Raw genomic sequence first — 18,379 nt, forward strand, 5'->3', positions numbered from 1 at the left:
AAAGACAACATTAAAAAAAAGTTAAGCTGTATCGTGGTTTGTGAAATCAACAGAAATATTTCTTTTGGTCAAGTTTTCAGTTCCTAAAAGCACATTGAAGATAATGATTGCTGTAAGTTAAATCATTAAGACTGAAAGGATAAGTTTTAGTGAGGGTTTTGGGGTGGCTCCCATGTTCATTACATATCCATTTGAACACTCGATAAATTGAATTTAGCTTGAAAACCTATCCAGAAGCTTATTGGGGATTTAATTATCAGCAGTAACACTATGTGCAGGAAGAAAAAGGTAAAGGGAATAAAGATTACATGTGGTTTTGACCAGACAGTCCTGTGTTTACAGCTAAACACCCATCATAACTTTATTTTCAGATGTTTTGTCTTCAGTATTAACTTGAAAGAATATGAATCATGCGGAAGTCAAAGATTGAGGTCATTTTCCTGACATGGAATATTTTACTGCAGAACTCACAGACCACTTGCCCTCAGCAGTATGAAAATCTTCTCGTTGCCCTTAGGCTGTTGTGTTGTGAAAGGCTGCAGTATAACATATGTCTCCAGCTTTCTGATTTCTCTGTAGGGCAGTCCAAGATAGCTTTTCCAAAATGCCTTTAAACATTTAATGCTCCCTTTTCATTGTCACCGGACTTTCGAGTCGCTAGTCATCTGTCTCCTTGGTAAATCTCTGTCCCTCCCGTATCAGTGTTTGGGATAAAAGTATGCCTTAACTGTTACCTGGACTTTGGATTTCAGCATTAGCCTATAGGAAAGAGAAGGGGTGATGCTCTGGAGACAGCAAAAAAAGGAATAGAAAATGCTTTGACTTTTAACATTACCTATGTTACTTGGCAGTGTTCGCATATTTCAACTGTTTGCTGTACAGTGAAAATGAAGTTGCTAATAAGTGGGCAAATGTTGTTGAGTAGCGTAAAGTTAAAACCTGTTAGAAAAAAACCTGGCCTGACAGTAAATTAGACTGTTGATGATGATGAGGATGTGTCTAGTTTTCCTTCTCTGAAAGCTAACCAGTGCAAAGTGATATACTATTTTAGCCACTAAAGGCTTGTCTAATTGTAGGGTTATCATAGAATTATTCCTGTGTTCATTTCAATCTATATGTTTTCCTGAAACAGATTTGTATGTTGATGAGTCTCGTTGGCTAGAGGCACTTAAATCCAAATCCATCAGTCCTGGAATGCTGTCATGGATGGCTGTGTACCTTTCAGGAAAGACAGGCCAGCAAGGCAAGGTGGTGGAGTTGCTCTTTATGTGGGGCAGCAACTGGAATGTACTGAGCTCTTCCTAAGGGTGGATGCAGAATGAGTTGAGAGCTTACAGCTTAAGGGGCCGGCCGACATGGGGGACACTGTTGTAGGGATTTACTACAGGCCACCTGGTCAGGAAGACAAATTTGATGAGGCCTTGTACGGACAGCTGGAGGCAGCCTCACAACCAAAGGCCCTGCTTTGCATGAGGGACTTCAACCACCCTGATATCCACTGTAAAGGTGACGCAGCTAGGCACACACAGTCCAGGAGGTTCCTGCAGAGCACTGGTGGTAACTTTTTGATGCAGGTGGTGGAGGAACCAGCAAGGCAAGGTGTGCTGCAGGACCTTCTACTGAAACACAAAGAAGGACTGGCTGGGGATGTGAAGGTTGGGGGCACCCTTGGCTGCATTGATCACGAGATGGTGGAGTTCAGGATCCGAGGAAGCAGGGCAAAAAATAGGATTGCATCTTTAAAGGTCATAGAGGACAGGAGAGGTGCCTGAGGGCTGGAGGAAAGTCAGTGTCACTCCAGCCTTCAAAAAGGGCAAAAAGAAGGACCCAGGAAGCTACAGGCTGCTCAGCCCCACCACCATCCCTGGAAAGATGATGGAACAGCTCATTCTGGAGGTCACCTCAAAGCATGTGCACGAAAAGAAGGCTATCAAGAGTGGTCAACACGTATTCACCAAGGGGAAACGATGCCTGACAAAAATAATAGCCTTCTAGGATAGAATAACTGCTTGGGTAGATGAGGGGAGAGCCATGGGTGTTGTCTACCTTGACCTCAGCAAGGCTTTTGACACCGTCTCCCATAACACCCTCGCAGGTAAGCTCAGGAGGTGTGGGTTAGATGGGTGGACAGCGAGGTGGGTCGAGAACTGGCTGAATGGCAGAGCTCGGAGGGTTGTGATCAGCGGCGCAGAGTCTGGCTGGAGGCCTGTAGCTGGTGGTGTTCCCCAGGGGTCGGGGCTGGCTCCGGTCCTGCTCGGCGTATCCATCATGACCTGGCTGAAGGGACAGAGGGCACCCTCAGCAAGTTTGCTGATGGGACACAGCTGGGAGGAGCGGCTGACACACCAGGAGGCTGCGCTGCCACTCAGCGAGACCTGGACAGGCTGGAGAGCTGGGTGGAGAGGAACCTCATCAAGCTCAACAAAGGCCAGCGGAGGGTCCTGCCGCTGGGGAGGAGCCACCCCACGCACCAGTACAGGCTGGGGCTGACCTGCTGGGGGGCAGCTCTGCGGAGAAGGACCTGGGAGTTCTGGTGGGCAGCAAGTTGCCCGTGAGCCAGCAGGGTGCCCTGGTGGCCAAGGGGCCAGTGGCATCCTGGGGTGCATTAGGCGGAGCGTGGCCAGCAGGTCGAGGGAGGTTGTCCTGCCCCTCTACCTGCCCCCTGGTGAGGCCACACCTGGAGTACTGGGTCCAGTAAGAGAGACAGGGAACTGCTGGAGAGGGCCCAGCGGAGGCTGCGAGGGCGATGAGGGGACCGGGGCATCCCCCTTATGGGGAAGGGCTGAGGGAGCTGGGCCTGCTCAGCCTGGAGAAGGCTGAGAGGGATCTCATCGGTGGCTACACATACCTTAATAAGGGCGAGTGTCGAGAGGACGGGGCCAGGCTCTTTTCAGAGGTGCCCAGCGACAGGACAAGGGGCAACAGGCACAAACTGCAGCACAGGCAGTTCCGTCTGTGCATGAGGGAAAACGTCTTTACCTTGGGGGTGACAGAGCCCTGGGACAGGCTGCCCAGGGAGGCTGTGGCATCTCCTTCTCTGGAGACATTCAAAAACTGCCTAGACGCAATTCTGTGCGACCTGCTCTGGGTGAACCTGCTTTAGCAGGGGGATGGACCAGGTGATCTCCAGAGGGCCCTTCCAACCCTGACTAAATTCTCTGATTCAGTGCTCAACATCTCTACAACTGATTTGCAAGCTCCTAGCACTGGGAAGAGAAAAAAGAAATCCATCTTGGAGCTAAGTTCCTTGTCCAGTGAATAAGCAGAGATCAGTGTATAAGAATGGGATACATTATTGCAAAATCTTGTCTGTAAGTGCCAGTAATGAAAATTGCAATGAACTTCAGAGAACTATAAATACAAAATACGTAGTAGATGGAAAACAGAGATACTCTGTAGACATATCCAGAAGGCTTAGATTTTGGAACAGACTTTGTTGGGAAGTAGCCGAATTGCTGTCACTGAGGTCTTTCAAGAAGAGATTAGGCAGAATCTAGGAAGGACAGTCTGGGCATACTGGAGCTTGATTCAGAGCAAGGCAGCACATATTTGGTGGGATGAAATCATAGAAATGTCATGCTGGAAAAGATGTCAGAAGATTAATTTCTTTGGTTCTGCTATGGACACATTAAGGACATGGTTGCAGTAAGGGTTGGATCTAGCCATTTTCTGAACACCCTGATACTAGAAATTCATGATCAGTTCAAAATAATTATGATATATATGAAGCTAGAGTTTGGTATTTGGTTTTCTTCTGAGCAAAGAGACTAATACGCTGTGTCTATGTGTCTTCTAGGGCTGGTAGACCCTTTGCTGTACCCGGCAGAGTGACTTTTGATGTCTCTGAATTGAGGAGAATGCTGTTTTGCTGACCAGTGATGTAAACAAGAACTATTAACATGCATAAAAAATTTACCAGACTTATGTCTACAAAAATATAATTGCAGGCTAGACTTTCCTCAGCTAGTTGCTTATGGATACAATGTCATGTTGCATCACTTTTGAAATTAGTATATTTATTTTTTGGCTGTATGCTTCAGATGAATTCCACATGTACTCCAGATTTAACAAATTCATCATTGGTATCTTATTATCACTTGAAATTACTTCACAGTTAGGTCAGATCCAGGGTTCTCATTTGTTTTTCATAGCATGGATCAGGGTGTCTTGTGTCTATCTCCTCTTCCCATTTTGCAGTTGTGAAACACCCTTGTGGTGTGGATAGTTATTGCATACATGGAAAAGTGAAGTTATGAAACTATTTCATGCAATTTTAGCTTCATAACAGTTTAATAGGTGGAACTAGGGAGAGCCAGCTCTGTATGACTAGCCAGTTCTCCACTGTGGGCCACTTTTTGAGAACATCTGATGATGTCATTTTATAGTATTTAACTTTTAAGTTGTCTGTGTTCATTATCTGTCGTTTCTAAGGATTCTGCCTTCCTTGAGTGCTATCTCCCTTCCTCTCTGCTGACAAGACCAGAGCTAGGAAGCAGTGTGGGAGGGGGCTCCCTCCAAGTCAGAAGTTACTGGTGGCACGTTTGAGTCCAGGGGCACTACGAGAGGGACCGCAGGCCAGCACAGGCTCTGCTGGGCAGGAAGTTGGAAGAAAGTAACATCAAGTGTTCTTCACTAAACCTTCTTTTTGACAAAGTATTTCATTTTCAGTCGAACACCTACCTCCAAGAAAACCAGCAGCTTTCTCTGGAAATTACAATTATTTCACAAAAAAAATTGGACTGACAAAAAAAAAAAGAAAAAAGAAAAAAGAAAAAAAGGTTTGATTTGGGTATACTCCTCTGTTGCCCGGTGGCTGTTGGGGTTCGGTTGCCTTATGACCCCATTGATGTCTCTGACAGCTGGGGCTTCACCCATACGGCGGTCCTGACTGCACCCCAAAGAGAGGTGTTGGCAAGGGGAGATGGGGTGCACCATGGGAGGAGAAGTCTTCAGGACATCATTCTTCTGGGATGCCTCAGGCCAGGAACAGCTGTGCCATGCAGCCTTGGGGGATTTCTGGAGGTGCATGGGGACCTCCCTCTTCCTTTCCATACAGTTTACTCCAGTGGGTTTCTGTGTCTTTCAAAGATGACTAGCAAAATAGGAGACTCCCTCCATGCCCACTTAGAGCCATTTTCTTGGCTTTGCTCGATACCATATGCTAGCCAGGCTTAATACATTTTAATAAACTGGTTAAGCCTATGGGGGTTTTATGCTTGTTTATTACTTCGTTCTTTTTTTTTTCATAATTAAGAGGTGCTGCCTGCTCGTTGTTTGTAATCAGAAGAACTCTTTGAGGGCAGCTCAAGGGATTAAACTGACCGAGTTTATTTTGTTTGGTCATTAAGACTGTACGAATCGTGATATAACTGTGTACATTACCAATCTGAAGAGTGCTCTGTTGCAATGATTGAAACAACAGGAATTGAGTACGCTCTGCCCGATAAATGAGTGCATTCGTATTTGTACATGCTTATTTGCAACAAGCCACTGTGCCAGATAGATTGTAGGACTAGGTGGGTGGCTGGTCTGGCCCCAGAGGGCATTTCTCGTGTCCACATGTTGTTAAAGCCATCAGAAACCCAGGAGTGCTCCTGCATGCCTTGTACGCAAAGGTCTGTTGCCAGCTCTGCTTCAGTGTGTAGCACCTGGGAACACCAACATGCCACTGCCAGCTTAGGCAGCTCCCATGGGAATATAGTTCACAGGCATGCCATTTAATTTAAACATAAAACATTATGGACACTGGCTAAAAATACACAGTTTTGACCAGTGTGTTACAGAAGTTGTTATGGGGGTGTCTTGCTTTCTGTCTTTCATAAAATCCTTATGGAAGCTAAAAGGAAGGGTCTTCTCAGAGGTGTGATGCGAGGGAAAAAAGCATCCTGTTTCAGCTGTTCTTTAATGAAATTTAATATGTGGAAGTTAGGAGAGGACATGGCATCATGAGGCAGATGGTTCTTAGAAGGCCAAACCCACTGTGAAAATCTTTTTCATTACTAACGTGGAGACATGAATCTGGTCGCTTAATGGTTACTCACCAGTTCTGAAAAAAGCATAAAAATTGTTTCCAGGTTCAAATTAGACAAAACAATGTTCACTCTGACACACTGGACCTCAATTTTATGGCAAGAACCTCCTGTTTCTTTGGCAGTTCAAAGCAGAGCTCTGCAGTGCAGTGAAAGCTTTGTGGCAGCTTCATAAGCGTTCCCAAACTTTGGAATATACAGAGCAGTGAGCTATTTGATTACACATATTAAGTGGATTGAAATTGCTCGTTGTATATTGCTTAAATGAGGCTTGAACTGGGGGTTTGGCATGGTGAAGATGGAAGGAGCTTGAGACAGAGAAGGGAGGATCTTCCTTATACGTTCAAGCCAGAAGGACTTGGAAGAGGGTTTTTGGGATTTAGTGAATACCCGCCTATGGCTCTCCCTGTGAGAAACATAAAATAATTGTTAAACTCTCCCTATACTTGCTGTGTGCACTTGTTTTGTCTGCTGGGTGATGGGTGGGCTTGGGCTATGCGGGTTGCAAGAGGCGTGGGGTGCCCTCCGGGTGAGCTGGCAGGTGAGGGGGGCTCTGCAGGACCGCTGCGTTTGGCACAGGCACGTCAGCCCCGGATGGGGCTTCTCTACGCGGACGGAGCTCTTCTGGGGTGGCTGCAACACATCAGGTAAGATTGTAATTTAAACAGTTTCTGGTCAGTCTTTGCTGAGATAGATACTCAAAATGACAAATATTGGAAGTTTTATTGGATGTTGGAATGGTTTGCCTTTCTCTCTTGGACCAGATGTTGGTTTTAGATTAGATGATTACCACTGTATTGGCCAGTGTAATTCCAGGGCAAAGAAACTTCAAAATTGAGTATTTGTAAGTATTAGGACTTTCCTGCCACATAACACAATGCGATCAGTGGCTTATCTGAACCCTTTAAAGGCATGCGTTGAGATCTGTCGCTGGAGACAAGATAGTTTCCAGAATTAATTTCTTCACCCTGGTTAGAAGCAGGGTCAAAAAAAAATCCTCTCTTCCCCCCTCCCCAGTCAAATAAGGAGGGAACGAAGGTAAAGGTAGTCCAAGTATGACCTCAAACTAAAGAATACTTTTGTTTTATAATGAGGCTATATTTTGTAAGGTAGACTATGGGGACGAAGGTAGTTGGGAGTAACTGTAGAAGTGCAAATGAATGTGTTTGCAATGGAAGAGTAGCTGGATAATGTCCATCTCGTAATAGCCTGAGATCTGGCAGAGGAAATTGCAAGTCTGGTAGAAAGGATTTTTAATAATCTATGAACTCAAAGGTAGTGCTTTATGATTGGGGGATAATGCCTGTAACACCCCTCCGTGGAAGGAGGGGAACAATAATCTGGGCAGCTCATTTGTGTCACCTCAGTAGTATGCAGGGATTTGAAACAGAGAACAGAGATAGAAAGGCGAGTAGAAAACAGAAAAAATAAAAGCACCAGGAGTTTTTCAAAGGTGAATTGTTAATTGATATTTCTCTTTGTCAAGACAATTCCTCTTCAAAGGAAGTGAAATGTAGAGATCTAATCTAGCAGGTCTTTGATGCCATTGAGCTGCGTGGGAGATGGAACTAACCTGGGGGAGATGGGGATTTTTAGGCAGACTGGCAGGTGGTAAGGAACAGGTTAAAGAAGAGGCCACAGAGATGCCACCTGAAAGGGCAAAGGTTGAGCTGGAGGAAGAGAACCGTGGCATTCCTCCTGCACCATCTGGAAAGTGTCCCAGTTTAATTGTGTCATTGATAACTTTGTCACCAGAAGTTGCAGTGTGCTAAAAGCGTGGGTTGAGGAAATCAGTTGGGAGTCATCTGCCAAGGGAAGGATTGAAATATCATACTGGGGAAAACAGATGGACCTTCAGGGGACAGGACAAAATACAGCGACACAAAGGGCAAGGTGAACGAAATTAAGACTTTGGTACAAATTTCTTTGATGAGCCATGCTAATGTAACCTCCTACGCTGAGTAAAGGTTGCTTGCATTATTAAACAGTCTTTAATTAGGTGATCCCGAGCTATTTTTTCCATAGCATGTCAACCAGCTTCCACTTAAAGACTGTGTTTTAGGTAGAGCTATTCCAGAGGTGCACCAGGCCACCTGGTAAGGGGGACACCTGCTGCTTCTGCTGCAGAAGGCCAAAGTGTGGGCTGGGTGAAGGGCAGTGCTGGAGGAGAATGGTTAATGCACGTGGAGGCTGTCGAGTATCTCCCTCAGGAACAGGAGTTTCTCTGTCTGTAATGGCAGTGCTGCTTGAACCAAGTTTTTGTGTTTCAGGGGAAAAAAAAATCAAGAAGATTTTTCAAAAATATTTATGAAATTTTGGAAAAACCAAAATCAGTATTTGAGAATGTTTTGATTGGCAAGAAAACTTTGGCTGTTCTACTGCTTGCTAAAAAGGCTGATTTTTTAAAAAATTAAAATTTCCAGATGTTTGGAGGGGAGCTTAATAAAAAATGGTAACAATCTTTAAATATAAAACAATACAGTAATCTAATCTACATGTGTACATACTGGTTCTATATTGTATGCTTAGTACTTTTTAAAGCTATAGAGAATGAGGATAAAGTAGTATCTATTTTCCCCTCCCTGTTCTCAGCTCTAGCACAGGACGTTTTTAGAAGGTCCTTGTTATAAACGGCTGCTCAGGAAGTATTTTCAAATCTTCTTTCTCCGTTGTTTTGCTATTGATCGTCGAGACCTGCTCTGCGGTGAGTGCCACAGGTCAGCGTTGGGCTGGGGGACGTGTTTCCAGAAGTGCTGCAGTTTTCTGTGGCTTGAGGAGTTGTGGGGGGCATAGGTTTGCACACTCTTGTGTTCAGAACATAGCAACAGGGAGAGAGATGCAGGACTGGTGGTTTTTGGTTTTGGTTTTTTTTTCTGTAATCACCGGTGAGTCACTGAGAGAAAGTTTTTTTAACTCTGGTCTGGTCATTCTAATTAAACTCACAATTCCAAATTAATGTGTCAGCCGATGCGGCATACATTTCAGAGGCCCCAGTCAGCCAGTTTATGCTGGCTTTGGGAGTAGACACACAAGTTTCAGAAAACAGATTTAGGTGCTGAATGTCAGGCATCTGACTTTGGAAAAAAAAAATATCACATTTAATCTGTCTTGCTTTAGTTTCTTGTCAATGTGATATCCCAAGTTGCAACTGAGATTATCTTGACGTTTTCCTTTGCCTTTTTCAAGGGAAAATTCTTGCTGGCTTCTAATCAGTGGCGCTTTGGGCAGAGCAAGGGCTGAGAATAGAACGATTAAGTCTTGGTTGAAGCCTCTCTTGCTTCTTCATGACTTCCAGAACTCTGTTCTAAGTTGCTCAGATGCACCTCCAGCACCAGGAATTAATCATCCGCTGACAGAGAGAGAAGAAAAAGTCATTAGTTTTATAGGAGCTCTTCCCCCTTGAAATTCCATTGCCAGTTGACTCTTTCTGAGAGATGATGTTGAAACTGAGAATAAATTCGGTTTCAATTTTTTTCATATTCTTTGCAGTCACTGCCAGGAAAGTGCTCAGGTCTTATGCAATAAGGGCCTGGACTCCTTTCAGCGTTTGCTGTGGTCGTCACGGCACCGTAATGCTCTCAGCTCCATACGTCCCGGGTGCTGGATGCAATCTGCTTGAAAAGTCTTCTCCCCGCAGGGCTGAAACTTCAGAAGCAGCCTCGGAGTTGTGTTCTCAGAAACGCTGCCCGTGTGGCACTTGACCAAACGGATGGGGTGGCTATACGTACCCCATATGTTCGGTACATAGCTACCCCAGACCTGCCCAGCCCGGGTACCGGTGGCAAGCTCGTGGGCTGCAAACCCAGCCAGTGCTGCGTGCGGCTGTGCTGCGGACCAGAGGTGGAGCAGCCCATGGACGTTTGCTTGTGTGCCCATGCCAGGCAGCCTTCCACCCGGCTTCTTGGTGCTCCCGTGGATCCCTCCTGGGCATCCAACTTCCCATTCCTGGACCTGCCAACTCAGGCTCCATGTCCCGCGCAGCTCCTGGGAGATGCAACGCCAAGGTGCAGGCACTGCCTTCGCGTGCCCCTCTATCGCGTAGAACACTATCTGAACATCTGATTGCTTTTATTTTCATCTGGAAATACACGCCATGTGATCCGTAAGGTGACTGTCAGAATTCAGCTTTCGCTCTCCAGTTTTTAGGAAAGGCTGCCGTGTAATCTTTTGCGACAAGTTGCGGTGATGAGATTTTTTTTTTTTTTCTCCCCCTGCATCGGACAGCCGTGTTACTGACTTGTCATTCCAGAAGGAGGTGGTGTTGGCTAATGGCTGGAACATCACAGCCTTGGCAGTTTGTTCGTGGCCCCTCTGGTACTGCCCGTATGACCTGTAGCACCGGGGTTAAGCTATTTCTGTGTCATTTTTACTGTCTGTGAAAAAAGGTGAAAAACACCAACCCTGGGGGACGTTGTAAAGCTTTAATGGCTCAAAAGTGCTTTGAAACGATCAGGTAAATGATAGCAAAGAAATGCCCAGTTAGTTATTAAGAGTTTGCTAATTCTCTTCTGATGCAAGATGTCTGGTCACTGAACTGTCCCTTCTGTTGGGGCTTTTTTTTTTTTTTTTTCCACTATAGTGTATTAGTGTGGAGAAACAGGAATAGCTCTTGCAGGCACAAAAAACCCTGAAGCACTTACATGACAAAGGAAAAGAATGACTCAGTAATTAGTTCTTGGAAGGGAGCACTTGATAGGGAAAGTGGGTGAATTTAAAGGGCAGTCTCGTTTACAAAATAATCTCCAAATTGCTTAACGTATTACCGGTTTTTCTGTTCTTTCAGTCCGATGAGGCAAACCGCTCCCTATTACTCAGGCAGCAGATTCTTCTTTTAAGAAATCCAAACAATCTAAAGCAAAATCCCTTCTCCCTTATTGCAGGCATACATCCATAGGCTCTCCCCTCTCTCTCCGACCTCAAGGTTACTGTGTGGAGATTATAATGAGAATGAGAATGAAACTTGATATGTTCTTTGTCTTTAAACTTGTAGAATTGTGATACCCAAAGGAATCAGTACTTTGTGATTTATGACTCCCCTACTTTGTTATGAAGAAACTTTAAACATCTTTATTTAATATGTTAGATATCATGTTATCCAAGTTTGGCTGCTGATTGCAACATGCTCACCCTTTATTCCCTAGAACAGCAATACCTTTCTGTAATGTCCTGCATTGTTGCCAGCTTTGCAATGGTACACCTTATTTGTATGTATAATTGCAAGTTTTTCCAGTTGTCTGGGTAATTGTACCATCTGAGGGATATTACCCTGCTTTGTAGCCCACAGATTCTTCTGAATGATTTCCTATGTTAATAAAACCTTTTCTTTTTGTGTTTAAATAAAGGCCCCAAACCTGATTTAAACTAACCTCAGCGCATGGTACGTTCTTCTCAGAGGGGTCCTCGCACAGCCCTTGACTGCACTTCCATTAACACAAAGTGAGTGCTAAAGTGCTGTTGGGGTGTGGGTGATAGCATCAAGCTGCACAGTATTTTTAACAGATAATACTGAAACATGAGGCAAACCTACCAAAAAAAAAAAAAAAAGACAACCCAAAATAATTTAACTTGAAATTTTGTTTAAGCCAATGACAGGACACCAAGCCAGGAATCAAACAGATCTGTGCTCTGCTCTGCTTTTGCCTGGAAATGGTGTTCCACCCCAAGTCAACAGTTTAGCCAAGAAGCAAAACAACATATTTCTTAGGAGACAGTGAGTGAACCTGCAAATACTGCATCTGATTGACTGCAGGGATGCCAAGTTACTTGATTGGCTCAAGGTGCAAAGTTTTTAAGCGTTATCTTTACTTTGTCAGCTTTAATTTATAATCCAAAACTGACTGGTGAAAAGATTTGCTGCTCAGTCATGTAATTTCCTTTCCATTTCTTTTCAATTTGCATTTGGTTTTTAGAGCAAACCCAACTATTTTTAGAAGCTCGAGGTGAAAACAAAAATTCACCAGGACAGTACTATACTACTAAATTGCAATTTTGTTCTTCCAGGATGATTCATTTGACTGTCATGATGAGGAAGGGACAAATCACCCTAGGGAGTGTGGATGTGGGAAGCCTCTACCCACTCCTTCATCTCATGGAAAGATGCTTCTGCATGCATGGTAGGGGTCACTTTTGGCAAGAAGGTAAAAAGTCACTTAACTAGAGAGATGAGCTAAACCCTGGCCTGAGAGCATATGGGCTCTGTGCATCCTCTCAGCCTGAGCCCTTGAAAGAGGCATGTAAGCTTGAGCCTTCACAGCTGATCTCTGCAGATTCCTACACAAATGCAAATCCTACTAGTCAGAAATCGGAGGTCTAAAAAGTCTGCTTTATTGTTCTTACTCGGAATAAGGGGTCTCTTGCTTGTCAAGAGCGCGATGGCTTGTCATCCCAATATGGTAGAACATGCGGTTACTTCTCTCTAGAGGGTGTAATAAACTTCAGTGACCTAAAAACCCAAAAGGTAACAAGCCCTGTGAAAATGAAAAGGTGAAAAAACAGAGTATTGCATATCTCCTTTTGTTTAATTGAGAAAAACTGTTTAGGGGCCAGAGGTGCTGCATTAGGATTAGATTGCAAGAATAGAAGTTTTAACAAATTTACAGTAACTTTCAGCATGTGCTTTTGTCCCACTGGAACAGCCGTTGATATATGTGTTCTATTGAACAGGGATAGGATTATACACATTCTTTAAATTAAGCACATCCTTAACTGCTTAGCTAAATCAGGGTCTTAGTGGGCTGGATACAATGAGAAGAAGTACCTCTGATCCAAGGGTGTGCAAACAAGCTGGGTAATTCTAATATGAAATCTGAATTTAGGGTGCAACAGATTAAAATTCCTCTGAAAAAAGATATGCAAAGAAAAAGTAAAAAAAGCCAATGGGGCTTCACAAGGGACTGCTCAAAAAAACTGAGGTTAACAAATGAGCTGTTCTGGAAATGGAAAACAGAGGTGGCAGCTACACAAGAACATTCTCTAAGTTACTGCTAGCAGGAAAAAATGAGAGTTAAAAGCCATGATGAGTTAAAGCTAGGCAAGGCGAAGCATTTCATGGATGAGGAGGGGCATTTACAAGTATTTTAGTGGGATCATGGGCAATTGTGAAATAGTCTGATAATCACTGAGAGCTAAACCCCCACCCCGCACATACTTGAGTTCCTTTTCAAACTGTGTTAGCAGGCACATATAGGGGTTTCAGGTCATAATTATATCTGGTAAAGTACCTACTGATTAAACCAGAAGAAAGATGTCTCAAAGCCAAGAGTGCTTAAAAACCAGCAGATGGAAGTGTGTGCATCTGGCAGTGTCCAGTGTACAAAGAAATAGGCAATGGGGAAAATCATCAGTAAAGAAATGGTGGTGGTACACTCTCTAATCTAGCGACTCCTGACAATTTAATCCAAAAAATGACACTCCTACCAAGGCTTGTACAGCCTTGCAAGAGCACTCTTCTGCTTAGCATGGCTATGGCTACAGAAAGAGTTACAAGCCTCTGTGGGGGAATTGTTTTTGTGACTACTTCAGGTATGTGTCAGTGGACCACTTGCGTTAGCATTTATGGCATTCACGACTCTGAATTTACAGGGCCTTCTGGAGCGTCCCTGGGATCCCACACTGAATTTCCACCCCATTGTCTAGTTGTCTGCTATCTTTCATGTGGCCATCAGTGAGAGAACATCTCCTGGATGAAAAAAAATGTACACATGGACCATCTGGAAGAGCAAAATTTGGCACGTATATTCTACGGCCACCAAAGCAACAGCAAAACGTAATTGTTGTATATCTCACATACTCATTCCTTTGATAGAAATAGATGTCCTGACATTTCTTCGCTTTTCTGTGTTCTGCAAGAAGTATTCAGCCAAGGCAGCATGCAGACTGCTGTCCACCCGCCACTGGCATATGTGACAGGTGGCAACTCTTGTGCAAGGAGGTGACCCGGGAGAACAAGGGCTAAATGGGAGGTAGGTGAAGACCCAGGAGTGCCTCGGCAGGGACGGTGTGGGGAAGGTTAGGCTGGACAGGGAGGAGATGTAGCAATGGTGGATTGGCTGTACAGTGCAGGTGGGTTTGGGAGCCATGCACGTGTCCTCCGGGACCCTCCGGTCTGCACACGCTGCTGGCTTGGGGTGGCTGAGGGGCCTGGCCAAGGAGGTGGAAGAGACAGATCTGGATGAAAACAAGCTGAACAACAGCAGGTTGAGTCAGGGCTGAGAGAAAGGCCCATAACTGCCCTCAGGATCTGCAAAACGGCGCGATTTCGGAGTTCACTCTTTCTCTGCTGCCAGCAGGTGCCTGGACCACATCGCTGGCAATCAGTCTGTCCCCATCCTCGGAGAGCTCTGTCAGCTTGCTCAGCCCTCTGCTCACTTCTCCTTGCTCGGGTGCAGAAGCCCAGCAGTGCTGTAGACAGTGAAGATCAAGGCATTTTGCTATCACTGCTCATTAGGTTGTTCTATCTGCCCCGTGTGTTGAGACAGAGAAAAATGTGCTGTGTGGTAATGGTGTTCAGGGCCCATCTGTCCCTGGAAGATTTGCTTGCAAAGGCTGAAAATAAATAGCATGGATGATTTTAGTTGTGGGTTTCCTTAGCAGTGTTTTGGGGGAAACCTTAGTAATCTGTTTTGAACAGAGACTTCTGTGCGTAATTTCCTGGTTTTACTTCCCTGCCACCGTCTTCCTGCAGGCTAGTTGTCCAGAAATATTTCCCCCTGGACTTCCCCTTTCAGCTGTGTCCCTCTGCTTCGAAGCCTGGTGGATTCCTGCTTCTCAGCACCCAAGTCCAGCAAGAAGCAGCAGAAGGGCAGAGGACATGCTCCTGGAGACTAGTGCAGGTGCACGGTCTCGTTGCGTGCCAGCTGTGGCTAGCACACGCAGCATTGCTGAGCAAATGCAAGGTGAACCTGGGGCAGGGCATCCCTCAGCATCTGCAAACTGTACTTTTTCAGAGGTTTCGGAGGTTTTCCAGGCATTTTTTGAGTATTTAAATCTCAGGCGGATTTATAACATGGGAGATTTCAGTTTGCGCAGTCATAAACGTCTACAGGCAGGGAATACAAGGAAAAATGAAATTAAGTCAGTGATGGACAGTGCCACCAGTTGCACCTATAACTTTGTGTTGGTGGGGCTGCAACTGCATGCTGAGAAACATTTTCAGCAAAAAAAGTTACTTTGAAGAATTACTTCACAGCAAAATGGAGAGATCATTAGAAAGATAGCCAAATTCAAATAGTATATATATTAAAAAAAAAAAAAAGGAAGTGGTTGAGCAGTACTGATTGGACAGGTGTACATACTAGTTTTATGTTTATTTAAAGAAGGAAACCATAACATTGTTAATGCTTTCCAGTGGCAGCTTATCTATAGCAACACCATGAAATTTCTAAACCAATGAGTAAACAAGTTGTGAGCTCTAGCTATGTAATTTCTCTCCATTAAAACAGTAGAATCACTCATGTGAGTGAAATATTAGCAAAATCCTCACACCATTTCCAGTCCATAATTACAGCGTTCCCCTTGTAGCCCTGTTTGTGGTGATTTACTCACATGTGGAAAGACCTCTCTCCCTCTCACATACACGTGTGCTTTCTTTTTTAAAATTGAGAGTGATGTCTGGTAGTGTGAGATTATTTTTTAGGTGTGAAACTGGTGCACACCAGGTATTGTTACATCGTCAAGAGGTTTCCAAAGCAGGCAGATGACAGAGTGCTGCTTGTGCCTGTTTCGCAATGGCAGAAGCAACGTAGCATATGGTAGCCGTATTTATTTATACCATACCTCCTGCTACACTTTTATGAGTGCAGGCACTAGGGGTGATATGTGCTGCCTTGTTTACTGATATGTCCAAAATAGTATGAAGCTGGAAAAGACTGATAAACTTTTAACATTGTGTAGGTCATCTGTCTCTTAGATACGAGTAAATATTTCAGCTGTAGATATGTTGACTTAAGTAAACAGGGTTCCCTCATAAAGATGCCAGTAAATGCGTATGTCATATGAAGTCTGATGCTCTTACTGTGTATGCTAATAATAGAAAAGGGATGCATATGAATATTTGAACAGTCAGAGAGGGCCAGGTATATAAATTCAGGCTCCGCTGCATAGCGTGCCATGAAGTGTGCCACTTCCCTGGGCTTTTATTTCAGCATCACCTCTCAGTCCTTGTAGGCGAGAAAATGGCAGAAAAATTATTTAAGGAGTCTAGGAGTTCACAGATCTGCAGCTTACCATTGGCAGCGTGCCATGGTGTGGGGACAGCAGCTCTTGGTTACTCTCTGTTTCAGTCTCACCCTGCATCGTGTGCAGGTGATGGGTGTATTCAGTTCACAACCATTACTGGGCAGTAAATGCTCTCTGCTTCTCTGCTGCAGCACTCGGTCATCTGCGTGAAATGCAGTTCCTGGAACCCATCAAATATAACCTTAGGTTTTATACATTGCTGAGAGGTTTATGAGGCCATCTGTCTTGAACTGATGACCTGGTATAAAGTGTTTTCTCCCAAAATTAGGCAGAATTTCCATAAATATAACTTCTGGTCTGAATTTTGGAGTTTTGCTATTTATCTCTTCCAGTGAATAATGGAAATAATTTAATAACTTATGAGTGGCAGCAAGGAAAATTTCAGTGTTGTGAATTAGGAATAATTTGGAGTCTATTTCAGTATACACACTGAAAATGCTGTTAGCTGGTTTTACAAATTATGGATTGTAATTTGAAGCATTTAGTAGTGTTTACATGCTGACTGTCTTATCTATCTATCTCCAGGAGCCAAAGCAAAGCTCATCTTGTCACTGCCAACCTCCCTCACCTAATTCCACATTTCACTTTGATCTGCCCAGACTATCTTCGGACTCTCCCCTTGCCATCGTATCTAAAAGACTTTAGAAGTCTTATGTAGAATTTATTAAAAAAATTCTGAGAGGCAGAGAAGTACAGTTTTCCCAATTATGATTAGGGAACTGAGACATTTATGTGGAAATAAATGGGATTCAGGTGCTAAATAGTTTCCAGAGTTGGTCTGAGAGGTTTTAGACTATTGGGACTGTCTGATGCGCGCAGTGAAAAGCATTGCAAGGAACCTGTACGAGTCTGTAGGCGCCAGTCCATTTTGAAATCTGATAGTAAGAAACTCATCCAAGGGCAAGGGTTCAACACCGCAAACATTATCCTGTTCTTATTTTAACATTTCAACAGACATTGTGATTATATTTGGATTTTTGTTTGGCTTTTTTGGTTGGTTTTATCTTGCACCATCTTAAAAACTGTCAGCTTAGTAAGTAATTAATTCACTCAGCGTGAGTGGGTTTTACAGTGATATATAAGTATCAACAAGGATTTTTCTGCCAAGACTGCGGCGGTGTTGGATGCTGTGTAAATCTCAGGGTGAACGTATGTGCTGTGGCAAACTGAAAACCCGGGGTCTAAAGGTAAACTTTTGGATTCATATGGAAGTGCCTGGAAAGTCAGTTTTTTCAGACGTGCTGGGTATTTGTCAAGTGCATGTCACACAGAAACACATATTTATCTTTTGAGAACGATGCACATGTTTCTGAGATTGCCAGCTTACTTGATCATGCACTTGCGAGAAGAGATTGATCTACAGGTTAATTATTCATAGTTACTATATGTTCATTGATAGTCCCTAAAAGACCAGGAAAGAGGTGACATCTTGTACCCCAGGGCAAGAGTGCAGGACATGCCTGGGAGTAGCTGGAAGATGCACCAGCTTAGAAAGGAAAGTAGTAATAATAATTTTAAAATATCACGCTGATAACATTTTGTGGGGTGTTATTAAGAAACAATCTAAACCGAGACCAAACAATGATGTTTTCTCCATACAGTGTACATGGTAAAGCTTTTCCCCTGATGTCCATTTTTAGTGAGCAGTTGAATTTCTCAGAAAAAGGAAGCACGTGGAGATTTTGACTTCGGTGCAGCCAATTTATTTTATTGATCCAGCTGTAAGTGCAGTGTGAAACTGTGCTAAAAAAGCTGTGGCTGAAGTGAATCCTGGCACCCCTTTCAGCTGCTTTACTGCTTGCTAGAAAGACAGGACTAGTAGCCTGTGTCCAAGTCTCAGTGGCAGTCGGACCACCGGCACCTCTCCCTGCGCTGGAGGAGAGCACCCTGCTCCCCAACACTTTTCAGGGGTGCTGCCCAGCCCGGGTGTGGGTCCCCAGCAGCCTGGCACAGCATGGCCAGCTCCCAGTGGGGCTCTGCGCTTGGTGGCCGGCAGTCCCCACTTCTGGGATGACCACTGCTTTTTGTCCAAGGGCCAGCTTCTGGAAAATGCATGACCGGTCCCTCGGGAAGGCTGCGTCTCCCAGGTGGGACCAGTGCAGCTCATAGGGATG

Source organism: Falco cherrug, chromosome 1, assembly GCF_023634085.1.
Source record: "Falco cherrug isolate bFalChe1 chromosome 1, bFalChe1.pri, whole genome shotgun sequence".
NCBI lineage: Eukaryota > Metazoa > Chordata > Aves > Falconiformes > Falconidae > Falco > Falco cherrug.